General features: G+C 38.6%; 1 pseudogene; it reads left to right on the top strand.

Moving 5' to 3' along the window:
• Positions 1–564: 564 nt before the first annotated feature.
• LOC118576420 overlaps positions 565–27,210 on the top strand; it is a 35,987-nt pseudogene continuing 9,341 nt past the window's right edge.

Genomic DNA, 27,210 nt, shown 5'->3' with positions numbered 1-27,210 from the left:
GTGTAGCATGGGCTATACTGCTCATGCTCTATGAATGGTGGATACACATGAGGCTGAGGCTTCCTTATTTGTGCTTGGAAATAGAACACACAGTGTGTCCACATAATCTCTGGTTGCCACTGATCTTTTAAAATCTTTACTTTCACATCTAGCTATGGATCTTCTGATACATTATGCTGACATCACTTCTAAAGGTGTTCAAACAAATAACTTGTTGTTACTGTCCTGGGACCAATCTGCCCAACATTGCTTTCTCCCATAGGCCTGAATACCCAGGGATATGAGTTGATGTCATAGGACCTGAAGCTGAGATGTCCCCAGATATATTTTTCAACCTGTGTTTTTACCTCTGCTGTGGACCTAAACTGCAGATCCCTAGGACAGAGATTACTGGACATTCCTCCAGGGTATTGGAGCCATCTGGAGAACAAAGCATCTCATCCACGTAAGTGACCTCTCTAGTGGGCAGCAGACATAAAAGCAGATGTATATACATGGGTATCCATTTGACAGACTGATCTGCATCCACAGTCTACCAGCTTAGAGATTTGGAGGAAGGAACTGATGCTCACTCTGAGTTTCTTCTTCTGCCTCCTGGACATCCCTCTTCTCATGTCCAGGTTCACTCACCCCAAGTGCTTTTGGAGAATGAAGCAGAATGAAAACAAGCATGGAGATGTGCTGACAGGTTGTGTCTTTTTCCTTGCTGCAGTGCAGAGCCCAATAAAGAAAGAGTATTTCAGCTTTTTTCTGGAAACATCATAAGTGGGTTTGCATTTTTCATGTAAATGCCATGATATAGAATGCGTGATAGGTGTGTAAATGGGCAAAGCAACACTGTGTTCATCTCTCCTTTTTTTCCAACCTTATCACCAATAACCAACCCAAAATACATTTTGGTTTTTAATAATCACTGTTTTCCAACTATCAAACAGTGAGACTTTTTAATTTTTCTTCCAATTAGCCTCCATTTTCAAGGCTGAAAGCCAAGTGAAAACAGCATTCTTTACTTTGATTTATCATAGGTAGCCTTCCTTTTCACAGGGGCCATTGTGAGGTGGCCAGTAGTGTCCTATGAAAAGAAACTCCAGACTACTACAGTGAGTTCAGTAGTCAGAAGGTGCATTCAGTTCTCCTCCAGTGTCTGCTAATGTCACATTTATCTGTGTGTGACTCTAGTGCAGATACAGGGTCACAATGTTTGTGGCACTCCTCACTGGGGAGAGCATCCATGTAGGCATTTAGTTAAGCTTTCAGACACTCTTCATGTGACCACTCCACACCTCTGAATCTGTGATGGGGAGGATGTATGAGATCTGTCTACTGTGTGGTACTTGGGTATGTCCTTTGTCCTTCCCTCTCTTGAACACATGTACAGTCATAGACTTTTAGGGATTTCAAAGGCCAGGTCAATCTCTACCTTCAAAGTCAAAAAGGAATGTCTGCATTTCAAATGCTGTGTTGTCATTCTGAAAAACGTAGGATGTCATTTAAAGTTTTGATTGCTGACTCCCCTTCTCACATGCTATACTGGCAGGTGCTGCCTGTGTTTGCTGTCAACATTTGAGAACTGGGATGGAGATGGTACACACTGAGTCATCTCTGCCACTGTAATAGATGTATGTGTCAGCTTTTTTTAAGGCTGAATTTTTTATTCTCTGATACTTACATTACATTTCCTTCTGTATCTCTTTTAGTAATTTTATTAAGCATAGCTGCATATTTTACCAATGTGGACACTACATACATTTTATCCTGAGAATTGCTAGCAGTTGCTTCTCAAACACATCACCTTGGACCACTACACTATCCCATTAACTCATGTAATAATTGTTTCTTTCTCTTTTTTCTTTTATTTATTTATTAATTTTTAAAAGTCACTTTACATACCAAACACAGGTCTTTCATCCCCCCTCCTCCCCACCAGCCTCTTCTCCTTGACCCACCCCATCCCCTCCTCCAAAAAGATAAGTCCTCCCACAAAATGTCAGGAAAGCTTGGTATATTCAGTTGAAGCAGAACTAAGGCCCTCTCCCCTGCATCAAGGGTGAGCAAGATCTTTGACCACAGGTAATGGGATCAAAATGCCAGCTCATGCACCAGGGATAGATCTTGATCCCACTACTAGGGGCTCCTCAAATAGACCAAGCTACAAAACTGTCTGTCATGCAGAGAACCTACTCTGGTCCCATGCAGGTTCCACAGCTGTTGGTCTAAAGTTCATGAGTTCCTGTGAGCTTGGATCAGTTGTTTCTGTAGATTTCCCCATCATGATTTGAGCCCCTTTGCTCATACAATCCCTCTTCCCTCTCCTTGACTGGACTCCTGGAGCCTGGACTACTGCTTGGCTCTGCATCTGCTTCCCTCAGTTACTGGATGAAGGTTCTATGATGATAGTTAGGGTATTCACCAATCTGTTAATCATTGTTTCTTAAAGTTGTATGTGTGCAGAATCTCGTTTCTTAATTGAACAATTCTAATCCATTGATGTAAAAACTTGTTTGTGCCAGCATGTGCTGAGTTTGTTGTTGTTTGCTGGAATCAGGTATGGTGACCTGCCAAACATTACTCTTTTTGCTTAGACCACATTGCATAACAGCATATTTTGTGTATCATATGAATTTCAACACTTTTTTTCTCTTTACACAAAAAAGGGCATTATATGTCTGTAGGAGTCAACACTAAGTCTGTAGATTAGTTTTTTTTTTAAATAAGTCACTTTCAGAATAGTGAATATTCCAATATAGATGCATGAAAGATTTCCCTACCTTCTAATGATATATTCAATTTCTTCTTTAAAGTTTTCATTGGTGATGTCCTTCAAGTTTTTATGAAGTTTATTCCACCATATTTCTGAGGCAATTGTGAATGAGGATTTCTTTTTTTAAACAATTTATTTAATTTTTATTTTGTGTACACTTGTATTTCGCCTGCATATATGTCTGTGTAAGGGTGTCATATCCCCTGGAACAAGAGGTACAAACAGTTGTGAGCTGCCATGTGGGTGCTGGGAATTGAAAACAAGTCCTCTGGAAGAGCAGCCAGTGCCCTTGACTTTTGAGCCATCTCTCCAGCCCCAATAAAGTTTTCTTTCTTAGTAAATGCATTCTTTATAAGCATTTTCTGTGGAATGTTTAGGGTCTCAAATATGGAAGCATGTTATTGGTTTCTTTTCTATTCCTTTATTATTTGGGTGACCTGCCACCTTGCTTCCAAATAAATACACAGAGTTGCCATGGGATGACATTCTGTATGCTCTGGATATTTATTGCTCTGGTTGGTTGATAAATAAAATCATGATTGGCCAGTAGCCAGGAAGGAAGTATAGGTGGGATGAACAGAGGAGAAGTCTGGGAAGAGGAAGGCTGAGTCAGGAATTGCCAGCCAGACATGGAGGAAGCAAGATGACAAGACAGAACTGAGAAAAGGTTCTAAACCATGTGGCTAAACATAAATAAGAATTATAAGTTAATTCAAGTATAAGAGCTAGTCAGTAATGAGCCTGAGCTAATGGCCATACAATTTATAGGTAATATAAGTCTCTGTATGTTTACTTGGGTCTGAGCAGCTGCAAGACCAAGTGGGACACAGGAAAACTTCAGGGACACAGAGTCTTATTCTTACTTATAAATGGCCAGCCTTAGCTTGGCTTCTTTCTATCCAGCTTTTAGTAACTTTAAATATCCCATCTACCTTCTGCCTCTGGGCTTTTGTTCTCTATTTCTGTATTTTTTCTTTACTTCTTACTCCATGGCTTGCTGCATAGCTGGGTGGCTGGCTCATTGAATCCTCCTTTCCTCCTTTCCTGCTTCTCATATTTTTCTTCCCACATTTCTCCTTCTTTTTGGCCTCTCTGTCTGCCAGCCCTGCCTATCCTTTTGCCTGCCTGGCTACTGACCATTCAGCACCTTACTAGACTAATCAAGTATTTTAGACAGGCATAGTAACACAGCTTCACAGGGTTAAACAAATGCAACATAAAATTATAAAATACAACATTGCATCATTAAAACAAATGTTCTCCAGCATAAATACATGTAACACATCTTAAAATAATATTCCATAACAGAAGTGTGTCTTCTTCAAGAGAGGAAACTTTGGCTTCTTGCTTTCTTATTTGTATCCCTTGAATGTTATCTTTTGTCCTTTTTCTTTGGCTAAGACTTCAATCACTGCATAGCACAAAATGGAAAAAGAAGCTGGACATAGTGGTGAACTGCTTTAATCCTAGTGCTCAGGAGGTAGTCACAGACAGAACTGCATGTTTTTCAAGCTAGCATGGTTTGCATAGTATGTTTCAGGCCAACTAGAGTTACCTCTGTGGTAGTTTGAACGAAAGTGCCCCCCAAAGGGAGTGGCACCATTAGGTGTGGCCTTGTTTAACAAAGTTTGTCATTATGGGGACAGGATTTGAGGTCTCTTTTCTCAAGCTTCCTTCAGTATGACATTCAGTCCACTTCCTGTTGCTGCTGAGTCAAGATATAGGACTCTCAGTTCTAGAACCACATCTGGCTGTGTGCTGTCATGCTCCCCATCCTGATGATAATGGACTGAACCTCTGAAACTGTAAGCAAGCCACCTCAATTAAATGGTTTCATTTATAAGAGTTTTCACGGTCATGGTGTCTTATCACAGCAATAAAAAACCCTAACTAAGACACATTGTGAGACTTGGTCCCATCCTTATTCCCAAAATGAAGGCCCTTATCTTATTCCTGGTTCATATAGAAATTGCTAGTTTCTTTCCATTAATTACATTGTTGGCTCCTTCTCATAAATATTATTACAGTGCTGGTATATTTTTGTTTGCTCTGTTGCTATTATAAAACAGTGACCAAAGGAAACTTGTAGAGGATATGAAGTATCTTGCTTTCCTGTCCTGATCACAGTCTCTCACTGAAGGAAGACAGGTCAGAAACTCAAGCAGGAGCAGAGGCAGGAACCATGGAGGAACATTGCCTTCTGGCTTGCTCTCCATGGCTTGCTCAGATTGCTTTCTTATACAACTCAGGTCTATCTGCTCAGGGACAGTATGGCCCAGAGTGAGCTGGGACCTCCTATATCAATCAACAATCACTAAATGTCCTTGGAAGACAAAGCCAATCTGAGGGAGACAACTTCCCCCAAAAGACTCTCACTTCTAAGATATGTCTATGTATGAGTCAAGTTGACAAAACTTAACCAGTGCAATATAGTATCCTTTTATTCCTTCTTTATTTTGTGCATTTGTCACAAAGGGAGGTTGAATTTTTGTCCCAAGTACATTTTGCATCTATCCACATGTTACTGTGATTCCTTTCTTAAGACATTTATGGGATACATTACATTTAATGATTTCTTTATCTTATGCCATTGTTACATCTCTGAAAAGAATCCAACAGGATCATGGTGAGTTATTTTATCCAAGGTGTTTTTTAATTTGCTTTATAAGAACTATATCGAGTCTTTTAATATCTGGGTATGGTAGAGCATGCCTATAACACCCTCACTCTGGAAGCAGATGCCAGCAGTCTCTGGTGAGATTAACACTAGCATTGTCTACATAGTGAGTTCTATGACAGCCAGGAAGACATGTAACAAAAAGATAGAGGAGTATTTTAATATATGTTCATATAAATTTAATTTTGTATGAATCTTGTTTGGGCATCAAGCTTACACTGCCTTTGTAACTATATTTGAATGATACTTCATCCATTTCTATTGAATGGAATAATTTAATATCTTAATAGCATTGATTGTAGTTATGGGAAGATCCATTTGCATGCAGCAGCGACTACTACTAGTCTAGCACGTATTTAGTCAGACATGGTTTCAATCCCAATCTTTATGGTAATTGTGCTTAGTGTTTGCCACATGTTGGTTTAATTTTTTGCCTGATATATAAAGAAAATACAAAAGGAAATCTTTCTAACAGTTCTCAAAATTAAAAAGGAAAGTAATACAAACAATGACATTTTAAAATCTCAGTATGTCCCTAACATCAAGACGAGATAAGGAATCATCAAAACAGAAAAAAGGAAAAGGAAATTATAGGCAAATATCACTGATGAACCTACACCAAATATTCTTTAAAAAAAAAAATACATGCAAGCCAAATTCAAGTATGTGTCAGCAAGATCATTCACTGTGGACTAGGTAGCTTCATTCCAGGGTCGGAAAGATGGTTTAACACAATAACTCAGTGAGATTCACAGATAGCTTTAATAGGTAAGGCAGAAATTATATGATCATCTCAACAGATGCAGAAAAGGCATCTGACAATTTACAGTATCTCTATTAGGGATAGAAGGAAAATACTTCAATGGTGTGAAGATTGAATATGACAAACCTATGACCAGCATTATATCAAATAGAGAAAAACAACCTTCCCTAAACACTGGAGGATGGAAGATGCTCATTCTTATTTCTTAAGAGTAAGTCTTGCTCAGATTCTGCTAAAACAATAAGTCCAGAAAAAAATGGAATGAAACAAGGAAAGAAGTCAAACTATTTCACCAGTAGATGGTATGAACTTGTACATGAAAAAGTCAGCACTCCCTGAGTGTCTCTTAGACCTAATGAATACCATCAGGAAATACCATTTTGTGAAGAAGGAATGATGATTCTGAGAAAGACATCAACAAAGCAACCACAGTTACAACAATAATCTTCCCACAAAAAAATACCTGGGAATTAATGCAACCAAGGAACTCAAGAGTCTTCATGGTGAAAATTTTATAACCCCAAGGAAAGAAACAGAAGACAATGGAAGATAAAACTATCTGACATGATGGTAGGTTGGCAAGTCAATATTTTAGATTAATACTTAGTTACATTATAAAAACAGTCTAAGATTCTTTGCAATCTCCATCAAAATTCCAAGAAAACTAACTTGACTAAAAAAAAATAATAATAATTAGGAAAAAAGTTCAAATAGAGAAACAGACTCCAGAGAGACCACACAAAGGTGAGGAAAAATAACAAAGCTGGAGGTATCACAATACTTGTGTTCCATTTGTATCCCAGGGCAATAGTAACAGAGGACCACAGTGCTAACTCTGTATTATATAAATATTTCAAGAAAGCAAAATGGAAAACTCATAATTCAATCTCACAAGTATAGTCAACTAATCTTTGACAAAGGTAGAAGAGACAGCCTGCTTAACAAATACTGGTAAGAATCTGGACATAGAGGATTAGTATCTCAAATGCATAAGAACATAAATCAAATAATAGCCAAATTAAAAATGGGATAAAGGATTAATCAATGAGTTCTCAGAAGATTAAACACAAATGACTGAACAACACTTAAAGAAATAATCCTTAGCCATCACTGAAATGCAAATAAAAACTACTTTGAAAATTCATCTTTTGTTTGTCAAAATGGTCAAGATTAATAATACAAATGACAGCACATGCTGGTGAGGATTTGAGGAATGGGGAACACTTACTGATTGTTTATGTGAGTAAAAAATATGTGCAACCTCTATGGAAACCAGTGTGGCAATTCCACATGAGGTGTGAATCTATCTACTTCAAGACACAGCTATACTATTTGTGGGCACATACTCCAAGTATTCTGCATTGCAGATACTTGTTAATCATTTTCATTCTTGCTCTATTTATAACAGTTGGAAATTGTAACCATCCTAGAAGGTCATCAACTTAGCAATGGATAATGAAATGATAGCACATTTGAACCATGAGGTTTTTTTTTTTTTTTAGTTGTAATTTTTTTCTTTCTTTTTTTAAAATTTTTTCTTTATTATTATGTGTCTTAAATTTTATACATCAGCTATGGGTTCCCCTGTCCTCGCCCCTCCTGCTCCCACCCCCACCTTCCCCCAGCCTCTCCCCTCCATTCCCATGTCCTCCAGGATCAAGGCACCCCTGGGGATTCATTTAAACCTGGTGGATTCAGTACAGGCAGGTCCTGTCCCCTCTTTCCGGACTGAGCAAAGTGTCCCTGTATAAGCCCAAGGTTTCAAACAGCCAGCTCATGCACTAAGGACAGATCCTGGTCCCACAGACTGGGTGGCTCCCAAACAGATCAAGCTATTCAATTGTCTCACTTATCCAGAGGGCCCGATCCAGCTGGGGGTTTTATAGCCTTTGGTTCATAATTCATGCGCTTTCATTCATTTGGATATTTGTCCCTGTGCTTTTTGCAATCTTGGATTCAACAATTCACGCTCTTGAAGACCCTCCCCTTTCTCAAGAGTTGGACACCTGGAGCTCCACCTGGGGCCTGGCTGAGCATCCACTTCCATCAGTTATTGGATGAGCGTTCCAAGACGACTGTTAGGGTGTTTAAAGTAATTCCTTAATAGAGGCAAGAGACCTACAGCTAGACATTAAGCTGAGCTTAAGGAATCCTGCTGGAGAGAGGGAGGAAGTAGTATAGGAGCCAGAGGGGTCAATGACACAGGAAAACCTACAGAAGCAACTAACCTGGGCTAATAGGAGAACACAGAGTCTGAACCACTAACTAGGGAGCCTGCATGGTAGTGAGCTAGGTGCTCTGCATGTATGTGACAGTTGTGTAGCTTGATCTTCTTGTGGGACTTTTAACGGTGTGATCAGGGGATGTCTCTGACTCGTTTGCAGGCATTTAGTACCCTACTCCTCATTCAGGCTCCCTTCCCAGCCTTAATAGGAGGTTAGGTTCTTAGTCTTACTGCTACTTGATATGCCTGTGTGTTAATATACATTGGAGGATTACCCTTTTCAGAATAGAAAAGGGGGAGGAAGTGATGGAGGTGAGAAAAGAGGGGAGGCTTGGGGAAGGTACTGAGAGGAGAGGAGTGAAGAGAAACTGTGGTCAGGATGTAAAATATATAAATATATTTTTTTAAAATAAAGAATCCCTAAAATCAGAAGGTAAATGTTGGAGCTAGTAAAAATTATCCTGAGAAAGGTACCCAGGATCCAAAAAAAAAGGACAAATATATGTTTTCTCTTACATGTGACTATTAGTTCTATGCCTTTGATATGTGAGCTGCCATCTGAATAACCAAAAAGTTATGTATCTAGTAAGGGACCAGGAGAGGAGAGGTTCTAGCATGGAGGGAAAAAAAGAATATATTGTGATGGAGAAAGAAAGGGAAAACTAAAATTAGAAGATCAAATAGAGAGGGAATGGCAGAGAGAGTGGTAAATGTGGGTATATGTGGAAGAACAACTCACAGTAAAGATCAGTTGAAAAGTATATGAAAACCTGCTATTTTGAAGTTTCCTAAATGATTTACATATGTGAACAAAGTCTAAATGGAGCCACCAAATAAAGGGGTAGACCATGACCCAACTAGGTATTTTCTGCATCAAATGATTATCTAATGCCAGGGAGGGGTTACATATCTTGTTGAATCATTGGCCAAAGGGGCTCCATGAGAACTGCCAAACTTCATAGGCTATTCCCACAGTTATGGGTTACTCTACACAAGTTTCTGGTAAGGCTTTATTGCAGAAGACACCACTTACTATTTCATTGAACGTGGAGAAGTTGAGCTGATGCTTACCTAAAGCTTTTGCCACCACTGACTTGCATTTGTGGTAATGAAGGTATTTTGCATTCTACCAGATGAAACTATAACCACCAATCAGACTCTGCAGACTCTGTGATCTACAATGGTGACCCACCTGCATAATACATAAGTACAACAATGGCATAAATATTAGGGGTGTAACCAACCACTACTGGGTCTGACTGGGTTTAAATTCCACTCCATGAAATGGAACTTGACCTGGCATGGATAAAATTTCCAAGAACCTGAGACTATACATGTCAAAGACATAAGGGATAAAGTACTATTATTCTATTTAAGGAACACATAAATTGAATCATAATGAAAAAGAACTATACTCATTGATTAGTGTATCACTCAGCTTTCATCAGAGAAGATTCTTTTTGTAGTAGATAGGAACTAACACAGAAATTCAGAACAGGACACTGTGTGGAGAGTTAGGAACTTTGGGAGCACATTGTCTTCAGGGAGTTGTCTTCATCAATTCCTTCAACTCAAGTCTCAGAAGTCTATTTGGAAAAGTACACAGACATAATTATGAGTCAAAAGTGATGAATAACTCCAAGGAAGCGATGTCTTCCAGACACAATGGCACTGATACATATATAAGTTCATCAAGACTGTGAGCATGTCCAAGGTCTGTTGAGTTTCAAATGGTACAAGTTCAGATGGTGTCTCACCCCTAAAGAAGAAGTTGTGTGAAATTGATACCTGTTTTGAAAGGGAAAATCTGTTTTCTTTTTTTTCCAGTGGAGTCTGAGTGTATTATTAGACACACTTCAGGACCAGTCCCATGCACAGGAGTGGTCCCATAACACAAAACTGAAAGAATGGTATTTTTGTAGGCATGTCTTATTCTGCTTCCCTTGGTCTTTTTCTGTGTATTTGTTTCTTTCTATTTTTTATATTTATTATTATTATTTTATTTATATATTTTCTTGATTTTACATTCCACCCAAAGCTTCTCCTCCTTTCCTTCTTACCAGTTCTCCACTTTTATATTCTACCACCCCACCGGATGCAATCTTCACCCACTATTTATGTTTAGGTACAAGTGGGTATACCATAGATATCAGTGAGCCATGGTATATCAAGCTGCAGTAAGACCTGGCACCCCCTCTTCCACCAAGGTTGGATGAATCAATCCAGCAGGAGGAATGGGTGCTAAAAGCAGGCAACAGAGTCAGAGATACACACCTATTTTCACTGCTAGGAATCCTACATGAAAACAAAGTTACACAATTGTATCATATAGGAAGAGGGTCTTGGTCAGTCCCATGTAAGTTCCCTGGTTGTCTGTTCTGTCTCTGTGAACCCTTATGGCCCCGGTTAGGTGATTTTGTGGGTTTTCTTGTGGTATCCTTGACATTGACACCACTAGGTTCTACATCCTTCTGCCCCCACACCTTCTACAGGATTCCCCATGGTCTGCTAATATTTGGCTGTTGCAAAAATTCCCACCTACAAGATATGTTGGGGTAAATATGATACAGAAATTGTGGGAGTAACCAACAGATGACTGGCACAGCTAGAGACCTGTACCCTGAGAAGGAGTTCACCTTTGAGGGCCAGAACTCAGAAGTGGGATATCCCAGAAACCTAGGATAGAACCAAACACGAATTGCAAAAAAAGTCAATGGAATGATTCCTGATGATATTCTGCTACACTCTTAAATTGGTATCTAGACCAGTTTAAGAAAAGAGGCTTTATTCATCAACTTTTTGCTGTTTATATTGATTTTCATTTTTATGGTTTTTTTGCATTTTTTATCCTTTTTTGTTTTGTTTTTAAAGAATAATAGAGAGAAAAACATTATAGAGGTAGGTGGGTAGGGAGTTGGGGAGGACCCAGAAGTTGGGAGAAGAGAAAAACATTAACAAAATATTCTCTAGGAAAAATTCATCTTAATAATAGGTAATCCCCCTATATATGAAATGGAGAACAGACAGCCTGCTCAGCAAATTGCAGTAGGCAGGCCTGACTACCACTGTCCCCACCAGACCCTGTAACCTACAAGCCCTACCCCACCCTCCAAACTCACCCAACCTCTGAGACCAAAGCTGTTACCTGAGACACAGACTCTGCCAGGTCTGATTGGACCAAGAAGTGAGTCTTTGTTCTTTTATCCAGTCACCCCAGCTTCAAGGCTTTAGGCTCATGGGCACAACCTGCACCCCAATATTCCCACCCATTGCAGCTCCAATTGCAGACCAGCAGGCAGGCCTGACTAACAGCCCCCACTGGACACAGACTCTTGCCAACTCCAACTGAACCAAGAGGTAAGTCTTTGTTCTCCTGGCCTATCACACCAGCCTCTAGGCTTTAGACCCAGGGGCACAAATTGTGCCCATATAACACCATTACAGTCTCAGTTGCAGGTCAGCAAGCAGGAACCCTGTACATAGGCATAACTACCACCATCCCTACCTGACTCTAACCTACAAGCCCCACTCTACCCCCACCCAAATCCACCTATTCTCCAACACTGAAGCTGCTACTTGAGACACAGACTCCACCAGCTCCTATTGGACCAAGAGTTCTCATTGTATCAAGAGTGCTGATTTGACCAAAGAGGCTCCCTAAGACTCAGACACCATTTGCACTGATTGTAGGAAGAGATGTGTAGATGGTAGTGCAAAAATACATTCAACAACATAAAGACCAATATGGTACCACCAGAACCTAATGGCTCTACATAAAGACCTGAACATTCCAATGCAGAAGCAGCAGAAAAAGTCAACCTTAAAAATGACCTTAAGAAGATGATAGAGGCTTTTAAAGAGAAAATAAAAAAAAAATCCCTTAAAGGAATCAAGGAAAAGGCAAACAAAAAATTGGAAGAAATCAATGTCTCTTAAAGAAAGCCAAGAAGAAGCAATCAAATAGGTGAAGGAAACTGTTCAAGACTTGAAAACTAAAATAGAAAAAATGAAGAAGACACAAAGTAGGGAATGCTGGAAATGGAAAATCTGAGTAAACAAACAGGGACTACAGATGCAAGCATAACCAACAGAATGCAAGACATAGAAGAGAGAATCTCTGATCATTGAAGATACAATAAGGGAAATAGATTTGTCAGTCAAAGAAAACATTAAAGCTAACAAAATCATAACACAAAATGTTCAGGAAATCTCAGACACCACAAAAAGACCAAACCTAAGGATAATAGGAATGGAAGAAAAAAGAATACCAGTTCAAAGGCACAGAAAATATATTCAACAAAATCATTGAAGACAAATTTCATAACATAAAGAAGGAAATGCCTATGAAGATACAAGAAGCTTACAGAACACCAGTACTGAACCCCCAAATTTCCTCTCACCATATAATTATCAAACCACTAAACATACAGGCTAAAGAAAAAATATTAAGAGCTGCAAAGGAAAAAGGCCAAGTAACATACAAAGGCAGACACATCAGAATGACACCCAAATTCTCAATGGAGACTCTGAAAGCCAGAAGGTCCTAGACAGACATTATGCAGACACTAAGAGACCATGAATGCCAATCTAGACTATTATACCCATCAAAACTCTCAATCTCCATACACAGAGTAAACAAAATATTTCATGATAAATCAATATGTAAACAATACCTATACACAAATCCAGCCCGACAGCAAGCACTAGAAGGAAAAATCCATCCTAAGGAAGTTAGATGCACCCATGAAGACACAGGCAATAGATAATTTCACACCAACAAATCCCAAAGGAGGGAAACACACAGCCCTACCACCAAAAAATAACAGGAATTAACAATCACTGGTCATTAATATCCGTTAATATCAATGGACTCAATTCACCTAAAAGATACAGGCTAACAGAATGGACATGAAAACAGGATCCGTCCTTCTGCTGCATACAAGAAACACACCTCATTTGAATTCTCCATAGGTACCTGTCCTGAGGAGATTTCTACCAGGGTCCAGAACAGAAACTACAAATAACTAGGATACTGATCTGAGCATATTAAATGAATCTAAACACACTGAGTTCTTTAGTCTATTCACCTTTTTTCTTCTATGTCAAATTCTATCTACACAGATTTTCTGTTCTCATACTTAGCTCCTCAGCTCCTTCTGCTCTCAATCCTTCTGCTGTTCTCTCATATCTATTTGTTCTTTCCATTTTCCTCCTCATCTTTGTTCTTCTCAATCAATTTTCACAAGTGCTGTGGGGAACCAGTATATACATAAGCAGTAATTCTTTGGCAAAGCGATGTGAGGCTTGAAGCTTTCAGAGTTGCAGAGGGAGGTGATAAGGATCTACACATAAAGCAATAATTGTCAGCTTCCAATTACAACTGAAATGGGGGAATGAATAAAAGGGAGTTCTCTGGTAGGGTCAACTAAAGACTAAGATCAATTAGGATAGGCTAAAAAGTAATTTAAGTGCTCAAACTATAATCTAGAAGTGGTTAAATAAAATTTTAGGAGTCTATATATGTCAGTATAAGTTGTTAGTAAAGTAAAACTGTTTTTTACTCTTAGGCACCACTCCTCCCCCTGCTCATCCCTGTGGTAGCTGCTTTCTGGTAGGGTGGGTGGGGGACATACACACAGTTGCTAAGCATCCTACATCAGAACATGTAACATTTGGTTAGTAAAAGCAGTTTCACTTGGAGGAATTGCTAAGGAGGAAATCTAGGATTAGCACCTGGCTGAGAAGGATTAAAACTTAATTTGCACAAGAAGCAAAGCTTAGCATCTATCACCTGCCTGGTCTTTTCAGAAATCTCCTTTTGTCTGTGGGAAATCACTCAGTAAATTAACTCAGTAATTAGCAAGTGGCTAAAACATCATCCCAGAAATGTGAGCAGTAAATATTTTAAATTAAGATCTTGTGTAAATAAACTGTGATGAAGGTAAGGAGTTGAGTATTTATTTGATAGTGGTTATTTTCTGTATCTGTGGATGAGATGAGCTCATGTTCATCTTTCTGCACTTGACCTTGGATAAAAAGGTATCTTTGCTGAAATACTTTTGTCTGGAGAATGTCCCTGGCCAGATGTATGTTAGTGAAAAATAAGCACAGCTGGGAAAGTTATCCAATTACCCCCAAAGTACAGAGAAAGTTGTCCCATAAGATAGAGATGCAATCATGAGATTACATGTACGCATAACATGGAAATGCACGGCAAATGGGGAGAATCATAGCTGTTATTGCACAAGAAGTTTATAACAAGAAACAGCCAATTCATTAAAAGGCCAGTAATTCCATAACATCTTGTGTGATGGTTTCCTCTAACAGAACCCTTAGTTCTGATAGGTTGACCTTCTGAACTCTAGTTGTCACCTGTTGTATAATCCCATAATCTTTTGCTACCAGCAGCTCTCAATACACCTCACCTTCAAAAACAGACACTACCTCAGAGTAAAAGGCTGGCAAAAGACATTCCAATCAAATGGACTCAAGAAACAAGCTGGTGTAACTATGATAATACCTAACAAAATAGACTTCAAATTAAAATCAAAGAGATCAAGAAAGATATTACATATTCATCACAAGAAAAATCCGTCAAGATGAAGTCTCAATTCTGAACAGTTGTATCCCATGTACAAGGGCACCCACATTTATAAAAGAAACATTACTAAAGTTTGAATCACACATCAAACCCCACACTTCAACACCCCACTCTTACCAATGGACAGGTCTGCCAGACAGAAACAAAACAGAAAAATAAGGGATCTATCAGGTGTTATGACTCAAACGGACTTAATAGCTATCTGTAGAACATTCCACCCTAAACACAAAAGAATATACCTTCTTCTCAGCACCCTATGGAACCTCCTCTAAAGTTGACCACATACTTTGTCACAAAGCAAATTTCAACAAATACAAACAAATTGGAGTAATGTTCTGTATTTTACCAGACCACCATGGCTTAAAGTTATATTTCAACAACAACAAAAATTACAGAAAGCTTACAATCTCATGGAAAATAAATAATGCTCAACTGAATCACCAACAAATCAATGAAGAAATAAGGAAATTAAAGATTTCCTAAAATTCAGTGAAAATGAATGTACAACATACCTAAATTTATGGAAGACCATGAAAGCAGTGCTAAGAGGAAAATTCATAGCTCTAAATGCCCACATAAAGACGTTGGAAAAATCCCACACTAGTGACTTACAGTACACCTGAAAGTTGTAGAACAAAAAGTAGAAAACTCACTCAGGAGGAGTAGACGCCAGGAAATAATCAAATTGAGGGCTAAAATTAATAAAATAGTAACAAAGAGAACAACACAAAGAATCAATGAAACAAAGACTTGGTTTGCATGCAGATTTCCTGTGTCCTGCTTAGTGTGTGGCCAGGACAAATCTCTCACATATAGTCTCACAGCCTTTTATAAAATAGTTACACAGAGGATTAATACTATTTATAGCTGCTCAGCCATTAGCTCAGGCTTATTACTGACTAGCTCTTACACTTAAATTAACCCATAATTATTATCTATGTTTAGCCACATGGCTTGGTACCTTTTCTCAGTTATGCCATGTCATCTTGCTTCCTTTGTGTCTAGCTGGTGACTCCTGACTCAGCCCTTCCTCTTCCCAGTATTCTCTTCATCTGCTTACCCTGCCTATACTTCCTGCCTGGATACTGGCCAATCAGCATTTTAGTAAAACAGTGCACAAGGGCATTATCCCTTAACATTGGTTCTTTGAGAAAATCAGGAAGATAGATAAAACTTTATCCAAATAAATCAACAGACTGAAAGGGAGAGGGCATCTATATTAAAATACAAGAAATGAAAAAGAAAACATAACAACAGACAATGAAGAAATCTAGAGAATTATCAGGTCATACTTCAAAAACATGTACTCCACAAAATTGGAGAAATCTAAAAGAAATGGATAAATTCTGGATAGGTACAACTTATCAAAATTAAATCAAGACCAGATAAACAATTTAAATAGACCGATAACCCCTAAAGAAATAGAAACAGTCATTAAAAGTCTCCCAAACAAACAAACAAACAAAAAAGCCCAGGATCAGATGGCTTTAGTGAAGAATTCTACCAGATTTTCAAAGAAGAGCTAATACCGATACTCTTCAAGATGTTGCATACAATAGAAACAGAAGTAACATTACCAAACTCTTTTTGTGAGGCTACAGTTATCCTAATACCCAAACAACACAAAGATGCAACAAAGAAAGAGAATTACAGACCAATCACCATCATGAACATTGATGCAAAAATAATAAAATACTGGCAAACTTAATCCAAGAACACATAAAAAAAATTATCCAACATGACCAATTGGGCTTCATCCCAGAGATTCAAGGATGGTTCAACTCAACATATGAAAATCTGTCAATGTAATACACCATATAAAAAAACTGAAAGAAAAAAAACCCCACATGATCATCTGAAGAGATGTTGAAAAAGACTTTGACAAAATCCCAAACCCCTTCATGATAAAGGTCCTAGACAGATCAGTAATATAAAAGACATATCTAAACATAATAAAAACAATTTACAGCAAGCCAAGATTAAATTAACTGGAGATGAACTCAAAGTGACTCCACTAGAATCAAGAACAAGACCAGGCTGTCCACACTTCCCAATATTTATTCAATATGGCACTTGAAGTTCTAGCTAGAGCAATAAGACAACAAAGGGAGATTAAGGGGATACAACTTGGAAAGGAAGAAGTCAAACTTTCACTATTTGCAGAAGATACAGTAGTATTCATAAGTGACCCAAAAAATTCTACCAGGAAACTCCTACAGCTGATAAACTCCTTCAGTAATGTGGCAGGATAAAAGATGAACTCAAAACAGTCAGTAGCCTTCCAATATACAAATGATAAATGGGCTGAGAAAGAAATCTAGAATCATCACCCTTAATAATAGCCACAAATAATATAAAATACCTTGGGGTAACTGTAACTAAGCAAATAAAGACAACTATGACAAGAACTTTAAGTCTCTGAAGAAAGAAATTGAAGGAGATATCAGAAAATAGAAAGATCTCCCATGCTCATGAACTTAGTCAAAATGACAATCGTACCAAAAGCAATCCACAGATTGAATTGCAATACCCATCAAAATTCCAACACAATTCTTCACAGACCTGGAAAGAACAACACTCAATTTCATATGGAAAAACAAAAAAAACCAGAATAGCTAAAAGAATTCTGTACAATAAAGCAACCTCTGGAGGCATCACCATCCTTGACTTCAAGCTCTACTATAGAGCTATAGTAATAAAAACAGCTTGGTACTGGCATAAAAACCAACATATAGACCAATGGAATTGAATTGAAGAACACCCACAAACACCTGATTTTTGACTAAGAAGCCAATACTGTACAATGGAAAAAAGAAAGCATCTTCAACAAATGATGCTCATATAACTGGATGTCAACATGCAGAAGAATTCAAATAGAACCATGTATATCACCATGCATAAAACTCAAGCCCAAGTAGATAAAAACCTTAACATAAATCCAGTTATATTAAACATGACAGAAGAGAAATAGGAAGTAGTCTTGCACACTTTGGCACAGGTGACTACTTCCTAAATATAACACCAGTAGCACAGGCACTGAGAGCAACAATTAATAAATTGGGACCTCCTGGAACTGAGAAGCTTTTGTAGAGCAAAGGACATGGGCAATAAGTCAAAACAACAGCCTAGAGAATGGGAAAAGATCTTCACCAACCCCACATCTGACAGAGGGTTCATCACCAAAATATATAAGGAATTCAAAAAATTAGACATCAAAATCCCAAACAATCCAATTTAAAAATGGGCTACAGATCTAAACAGAGAATTCTCAACAGAAGAATCTCAAATGGCCAAAAGACATTAAAGGAATTGCTCAACATATTTAGTCATCAGGGAAACGCAAATCAAAATGACTCTGAGTTACCATCTTACACCTGTCAGAATGGCTATGTTTAAAAACACTGATAACAGTTATTTCAAGAGGATGTGGAGCAAGGGGAACACTCCTCCACTGAAGGTGAGAGTGCAAACTTGCACAGTCACTTTGGAAATCAGTATGGCAGTTTCTCAGAAAATTGGGAATCAACCTACCTCAAGACCCAGATATACTACTCTTGAAACACCCAAGAAACACTCAATCATACTACAAGTACACATGCTCAACTACGTTCATAGCACCATTACTCATAACAGCTAGAACCTGGAAACAACCTAGATGTCCCTCAAATGAATAATAGATACAGAAAATATAGAACACATACACAATGGAGTACTACTCAGCATTAAAAAAAATGACATCATGAAAGTTGCAGACAAATGGATGGAAGTAGAAAATATGATCCTGAGTGAGGTAACCCAGACTCAGAAGGACAAACATGGTATGTACTTACTCATAAATGGATACTAGATGTAAAGCAAAGGATATTTTGACTACAATCCACAACTCCAGAGAAGCTAACTAAGGAAAACCCAAAGAAGGATACATGGATTGGCCTGGGAAGGGGAAATAGATGAGATCTCTATGAGTAAACTGGGAGTGAGGGGGGGCACCCACAGTAGGTAATGGGGGAATGAGAACATAAGGGAATAGGATGGTCAAGCTGGAACAGGGATAGAGTAGAAGAACAATGAAAGAGATACCATGATAGAGGGAGATATCATGGGGATAGGGAGAAACCCCAGGTTCTAGGAAAGTTTCCAGGATCCCACAAGGGTAACCCCAACTTAGACTACTGGCAGTAATGGAGAGAGTACCTGAACTGGCCTACTCCAGTAATCAGATTGGTGAATACCCTAACTGTCATGTTAGAGCCTTTCTCCTGTAACTGATGGAAGCAGATACAGAGATCCACAGCCAAGCACTAGGCTGAGCTCCAGGAGTCCAGTAGAAGAGAGAGAATAGGGATTCTATATGAGCAAGAGGTATCAAGATCATGATGGAGAAATGTACAGAGCCAACCAAACCAAACTAGTGGGAACTCATTAACTGTGAACTGTAGTTAGAATTTTCCTGCCTGGCCCAGTCAGGACAAATCTCTCTTACCCGCCAGTCCCACAGTCGCTCAGACCCAACCAAGAAAGTACACAGAAACTTATATTGTTTATAAACTGTATGGCAGTGGCAGGCTGCTTGTTATCTACCTTTTCTATCTTAAATTAACCCATTTCTGTTAATCTATACTTTGCCACATGGCTTGTGGCTTACCAGTGTCTTTACATGTTGCTTCTCATGGCGGCGGCTGGCGGTGTCTCCCTCCAGCCTTTTACTTCCCAGAATTCTCTTCTCTCTTGTCCTGTCTATACTTCCTGCCTGGCCACTGGCCAATCAGAACTTTATTTACACAGAGCGATATCCACAGCACTTCCCCTTTTCTTTTTTTTTAAAGGAAGGTTTTAACTTTTACATAGTACAATTACATATAACAAACAATTATCAAGCAAGAATTACAGTTACAATATTAAAGAAGATATCCTATCTATCTTATATTTGTGAGTCTAAGGTTTTATATCTAACTTATCTTGTATCATAACTGAGGAAATTATAATTATCTAGTCTTCAACCATATCAAAGACCTCAGAAGGATATAATATTACCTGAAAACCGGGAGAAGGATGTAAGCATTTTTCAGGAGTCTTGTAAGAGTAGACAGAGACAGCTGGCAGCCTGGACAGTCATCTAATGTTCCTCTGTAAAGTTGGGGCATTTGTCTTTAGCCCACAGGGCTAGAGTCTCTCAGTCACTTCTCTCAGTGTCCTGTAGAATGTCTGGCAGTTTCCTCTGTGAAGCAGGAACCTGAAGGACCATTTTGTCAAGCAAAGTTTAGTGGTCACCTTTTTATGGGTCCTGTATGTCCAGTCGATCAAGCAGTCCAGGCAAGAACAGTTTCTTGCCCAAATGGCTATTTTTGTCAAGGTGAAGATAAGATATGAAGTGTCTTTAATGCCCATCCTCCTCTCTGAAGTAAATGGGTGTTGCCAGGAGCAGACATGTCTCACTGTCCAGAAAGTCTAAATTTTAAAAATATTTTAAATGCCATATTCTGTAGACCTTTGAAGTGTTTGAAGATTACCTGTCTATCTGAAATATCTCTGTGTATACCTAGAAGACTTAACTAACATGGCTATGAGTATGATTATCATAGATGACCAGTTATTAATCTATTTTTAATTATTTATTACAATTTAAATGAGCTATACAAACATAATACCTTAAACATGATTAGAAATATACACACAGTATAACAAAATTAACTTTAAGTTTGTATCAATAGACTAAAATCTATATCAATGTAAAACATTTTAAACAAGTTGTTGCTCTTTAGAAGTAAGTTCATTAATCTACCCTTTTATCCTATCATATCTATATCATATCCCCTTTTTATCTTTAGAAAAAGATTGCATTTATAATCAACCTGTTTTAAATAAAATAGTGTTTTTTTCTGTCCCACATCAGAGGGCTCTTTTGATTTGGGACATAAGAATCTCTTAACCTTCTCTTTTAGCAATATGTCTGGGTTTAGAGAAGGAGTGAGCCAATTCCATCTCCAAAGCCAGCTTGATAATTTTGGGAATGTGGGCGTAGTTTCTCTTACTACTTTTTGCTGGAGGGGGGCGCTGTATCTTATGGGGATACAAAGAAAATTTTAGGATTATAGAGTATTCCATTAGGGTGAACCTCTGAGCCAGTTGCCTTGAAACCATTCTGGATGTCAGATCATCTGGGCCATGGTGTCATCGGAGACCTTTTAGGTGGTCTTGGCTGATCAAACCTGATATATCTTAATCTGGAACAAATCCACAGCCTCTGGCTTTCTGTGGAAACAAAAGCAGAGACTCCTTTCCATAGCAACATATCCTTATATCCAAATTTTGAAGTTAAGGTACCTTTAAAATTTACATAATTGTTTAACTTAACAGCTTTTACGATCAAATCTTTTTCTGTAGTTAAAAATCCCAAAGACAAGACAAACCAGATTCTCTGTGTAATATCTATCTTTGTAAGACTGAAACACTGCTGTGGCTGCTGGCTCTGCCCACCCCTGCTTCCCAACATGGCGGCGGTACAGTTTACTGCCAGCTCTGGGTCTGGAGCCATGTGTACCATCAAGTATCAGAAGCAGTTCTATCAAAGCAGTGCATAGCCTAGAAATCTTTTTTTTTTTTTTTAAACTACCAAAGGCTAAATCCATCATGCAGTAGAGTAAAGTGCTGCTTGTAGATTCCTTATTCCTGTCGCAGTACAGGTCAGACGCACACGCCAGGAACCCGCCATAGTAGCTCAAACCGGCAGGCTGCCGCTAACTTGAGGGAGACAACTAGGAAGCTGTTTTTAGCTCCGTTTAGAATCTTTTTTTTCAGGTTTTAGGTGGAAACTCTTGCCCCACATTGGGCGCCATTTGTAGTTAGAGTTTTCCTGCCTGGCCCAGTCAGGACAAATCTCTCTTACCCGCCAGTCCCACAGTCGCTCAGACCCAACCAAGAAAGTACACAGAAACTTATATTGTTTATAAACTGTATGGCAGTGGCAGGCTGCTTGTTATCTACCTTTTCTATCTTAAATTAACCCATTTCTGTTAATCTATACTTTGCCACATGGCTTGTGGCTTACCAGTGTCTTTACATGTTGCTTCTCATGGCGGCGGCTGGCGGTGTCTCCCTCCAGCCTTTTACTTCCCAGAATTCTCTTCTCTCTTGTCCTGTCTATACTTCCTGCCTGGCCACTGGCCAATCAGAACTTTATTTACACAGAGCGATATCCACAGCAGTGAACCAATAGCTGTGGAGCCTCCATGGGACTGGGCTAGGCCCTCTGCATAGACAAGATAGTTGTGTAGCTTGGCCTGCTTAAGGGGCCCCCTGGCAGTGGGATCGGGATTCACCCCTGGTGCATGAGCAGGATTTTTGGGGTCCACTACCTATGGTGGGACACCTTGCACATCCTTGATGCAGAGTGAGGAGCTTTGACCTGCCTTTATTGAATGTACCTGGCTCTGCTGACTCCCCATGGGAAGCCTGGAGGGAGGAGATTAGGATCTTTGGTTGGTATTTAAAATGAATAGAATATTTCTTAAAAATAATAATTAATAATAATAAACCACAAATTAACAAGTGTGATTGCATAAAATTAAGTTTTTTTGCCTTCACAAAAGTTATGAACAAGGTAAGAGACAGCCTGCAAACAGATGGAAAAATATCTGCTAGCTATACTAGACAAAGAATATTGACAATATAGAAAGAAATAAGCTGGGGATATAGATATGGGTCAGAAGTTTAGAGCACTTGCTGTTCTTTCAAAGAACCTGAGTTCAGTTTCAACCACCTACGTTGGAAGGCACCTCAAAACCACTTAAAATTCCAGCTCTCCAGGATCCAGCTTCCTCTTCTCAACCCCATGAGAACTATATTCTCAAGTGCCCATACAGATACACACACATATCTTTTATCAAATGTACATACAGTACTCATATAGCCAAGGTGAAATTCTCTGTCAAAGCTGACAAGGACATATTTCTCTCATTTTCATGTCATCCACTCTCATCAACTTTTTTCAGGTTCTTACAGGCTCCAAAGCTTCTCATGTTTTTCCAACCTTACAACACAGGGGAATTTGTGAAGCTTTAGCTGAAAATGGCATTGAATTCACAATAATCCTTGTATTAACTGAAAAGCTTTTATCTCTATAGCCTTATTCATACTAAACCCCATGCCCTTATTTTTAGATTACCAACTCAAAACTTCCAGTTTGCTCTGCCTTTGGCTTTTTGCTGTGGATGAAATCAACAGGAATCTGTATCTTCTTCCAAATGCATCTCTAATGTTTTACTTTTTCATTAATGCTTTTGATAATACACAGGCATTTAAAAATTCCATGAACTTTTCTGCAAGAAGATATAATCTTCTCCTTAACTATATCTGTGAAGATAAGACAACATGTCAAGTAGTGATTACAGGGAAATTTTTAGCAACATTCATGAGACTGACACCATTTGTACAGCTCTACAAATATCCATAGGTGAGGTTGTTTTGGTGGAAAAGTATAGAATATTTCTCCTTAGTTGGTATAGCCTGGTGCTAAGGAGAGTATAAAGGGTATAAAGGGCACATTGGCCTCACATTCATGTAAATCAGTTTCAAAGGTAATTAATCACGAACTCAATGGGACATTCACAATTCATTGTTTGATATATATATATATGAATGAAGAAGAATTGCCAGTCAAGATTTTTCTTGAACAAACTATAGAAAAGTGTTTTTTTTCATGTTTCTAACAGGGTAATACCTGTAATAATAGGGAAAAAATCCCCTTCCTGTCATTTCAAACTGGTGCTTCACACACCTCAGGGCTCCCATTGAGATTTCTGACAATCCTCTACCTCATGCTGCTCCGTGTTTTATGTCCTTCAGCTCACCTATGGACCTTTCCATCCTATCCTGAGTGATCATGAACAATTTCCCAATCTGTATCAGGTGGCCCCCAAGTTCACAGCTCTGGTCTCTTTGGTGCTTCATTTCAACTGGAACTGGGTTGGGCTGGCCATCTCAGATGATAACCAGGGTCTCCAATTACTCTCAGATCTGAGAAGAGAAACTGAAGTCAAAGGAGTCTGCTTAGCCTTTGTGATCATGATCCCAGTCAACATGGAGTTTTACATGTCAAGAGCTGAAGGGTATAACAACCAAATTGAGACATCATCCACAAATGTTGTTGTCATCTATGGTGACACAGACAGCACTCTAGCTGTGTGCCTTAGAATGTGGGTATCACAGGGTATACAGAGAATATGGGTCACCACCTCACAGTGGGATGTCACTACAAGTAAGAGGGACTTCACCCTTGACTAATTCCATGCGACTCTTGCTTTTGCACAGCACCATGCTGAGATTTCTGGTCTTAAAAATTTTGTCCAGACATTGAACCCTTCCAAATACACAGACATATTCCTGACAAGACTAGAGTGGATGTATTTTAGCTGTGAAGCCCCAAGATCTAATTGTAAGACACTGGAACTGCTCATCTAATCTCTCACTGGAATGATTAATGCTACAGACTTTTGATATGGCCTTTAGTGTTGATGGTTGTGATATATACAATGCTGTGTATGCTATGGCTCATGCCCTCCATGAAATGCTTCTTCAACAAGTAGAAAGCCAACCAATCAAGACTAGGAAAGCACTGGATTATGACTTCTCAGAGGTACTGTATCTTCCAATGGATGGTACTTAGTCAAATCAATATATTCTTTAAAAGTCTCTCACATGCTCAAACCAAGGAGTCTAGGAAAATCTTTCCCAACATAGAAGGATTTCTGGACATCTTATTCAGGCAAGGAAGTAAATCTATATATGCTTATAATTCTTTAAGATAAATGCAGTGGAGTGTAAGACAGAATTTTTCAATGAAGTTCAGTGGTTTTGTTACAGACGACCTCAATATTGTCAGCCCTGTTCTAACTGTTCTAATATTGCCAATAATCAATCTTTCTTTCATAATTTTTTTCCAAGATTAGAACTTGTTTTTTTTTTTTTTTTTTTTTTTTTTGTTTTTGGAACAGGGTCTCACTATGTAGCTCTGGCTGCCCTGAAACACACTACGTATATGAGGCTGGTTTGAATTAAGAGTTTCACCTGCCTCTGTCTCCTGAGTGCTAGGCTTAAAAGCCTGTGCTTCCACACTCAACTCTGACATTTTTTTAATGTCATATATTTGGTAGTCACTATAGGGTTTACTTAAGTATACTCTACTGATTCTGACTCTACTGTAGACTCTGGGAACCTTTTCCTTTTGGTTTTTTGAGAGCAATAAAACAAGAAATAGTGCTGAGATTCACTTCAATACCTAGTCTTGTGCCTGTGTGTGTATGGTTATTTTTTCATTTTTTAAAATTATATTTGTGTTTTAAATTTACACATCAGCCATGAGTTCCCCTGTCCTCCCCCCTCCCACCCCCGTCCCCACCTTCCCCCCTTCTCCTCCCCTCTGTTCCCATCTCCTCCAGGGCCAAGACTCCCCTGGGGATTCATTTAAACCTGATGGATTCAGTACAAGCAGGTCGAGTCCCCTCTTTCCAGGCTGAGCAAAGTGTCCCTGTGTAAGCCCAAGGTTCCAAATAGCCAGCTCATGCACTAAGGACAGGTCTGGGTCCCACAACCTGGATGCCTCCCAAACAGTTGAAGCTATTCAGTTGTCTCACTTATCCAGAGGCACAGGGACAAATAGCCAAACAAATGGAAGCACATGAATTATGAACCAAAGGCTGTATTTATGTTTTTGTTTGATTTTCTGGGTGTCTTTGTTTGTTTCTGTGTATGGGTATTGTGTCTTTGTGAGTGTCTGTATATATTTCTGTGCCTGTGTATGTGTGTGTATATAGATGTGTTACTGTGAATATACGATGTCTTTCTCCTGTGTATGTGTATACGAGCAAATATTTGTTCTGTGTACATATGTCTCTTTGTGAATGTTTGTATCTCTGTGTGTCTCTGTGTGCGTGTTTGGTATCTGTATGTGCCTGTGTGTTTCTGTGTCTGAGTGTGTATTTGATTGTATAGGTTTGTATGTATGTATGTGTTAGTGTGTATGTATGTAAATGAGTGTGGCTGAATTATGTGTGCCTCTGCATGGGTGTCTTTGTGGAAGTGTGTGTGTGTGTGTGTGTGTGTGTGTGTGTGTGTGTGTGTGCCTCTGCATGGGTGTCTTTGTGGAAGTGTGTGTGTGTATGTGTGTGTGTGTGCGTGTGTACATTGTGCACATTTATATTTGGTGTTTGTGTATCTGTTTGATGATTTCCTTTGAGAGTACTAAAATTGTGGGAACAATGACTTTATATATTCACATGCTTTTGTTGAGAATTTTTCTCTTGGGCGTCTTCAATAAAGTTGCATTAAGATGAAATCAGAACAGATTTTCTGACTTAAAGTAAGGGCATATGGACTATAGAATGTTGCCTATCTTTCGGATTCACCGATTTCTGAAGAATTTGCACTTTATTAACCCTGTTGGAGATGCAATAAATATGAATCAGAAAGAAAAACTGCAAGCAGAGTATGACATTTTCCATATTTGGAGATTTCCCCATGGTGTTGGACTTAAGGTGAAAATAGGAGATTTTAACCCATATTTTCCACATGGCCAGCAGCTCCATTTATATGAAGACATGATAGAGTGGGCCACAGGAGCTAGACAGGTGGGTCTGACCAAAATGTACTGATGTGCACCTCACAGTTGTAACCACTGTCAAGTGGGGCAATTTCAGTTTCCCTGTGACTTAGTGAAACTAGATGGTCATGTAAAGACTCAATTTTAGATTTCTAGATTATGTTTCTTCACTTTTTAAAAATTTTAATTTTTAGTAATTCTTTGCAAATCTAAGACATGCATATGATGGACATTTATCACATTAGAATCTCTCTAATTTGTAGACAAATATAAAACTAGATGAGGCCAATGTTTTATATTATTCCCAGTGAAGTTATCAATATTCTCTTGTTACTATTCTTATTACTGCCCATTGCTTTTCGTTTCTTTTGTTGAATCCCTAATCTACTTGCTGAAAAGAACGAAGCTAATTGTAAGGAAAGATTTGGAACAAAGAACAGATATATAAAACATTAATTTATAATTTTATTCAGGCACTTTGACCAAGAGGTCCTAAATTGCCAACATCTCTAACAATACATTAGCATTTTCATGGCCCAACTTAGATACTTTTTAATTATAACTTATTTTCCAGACTTTTTATGCATA

Source organism: Onychomys torridus, unplaced genomic scaffold (assembly GCF_903995425.1).
Source record: "Onychomys torridus unplaced genomic scaffold, mOncTor1.1, whole genome shotgun sequence".
Taxonomy (NCBI): domain Eukaryota; kingdom Metazoa; phylum Chordata; class Mammalia; order Rodentia; family Cricetidae; genus Onychomys; species Onychomys torridus.
Note: the sequence above shows the minus strand (reverse complement) of the source record. Positions and strands in the feature narration are given on the sequence as shown.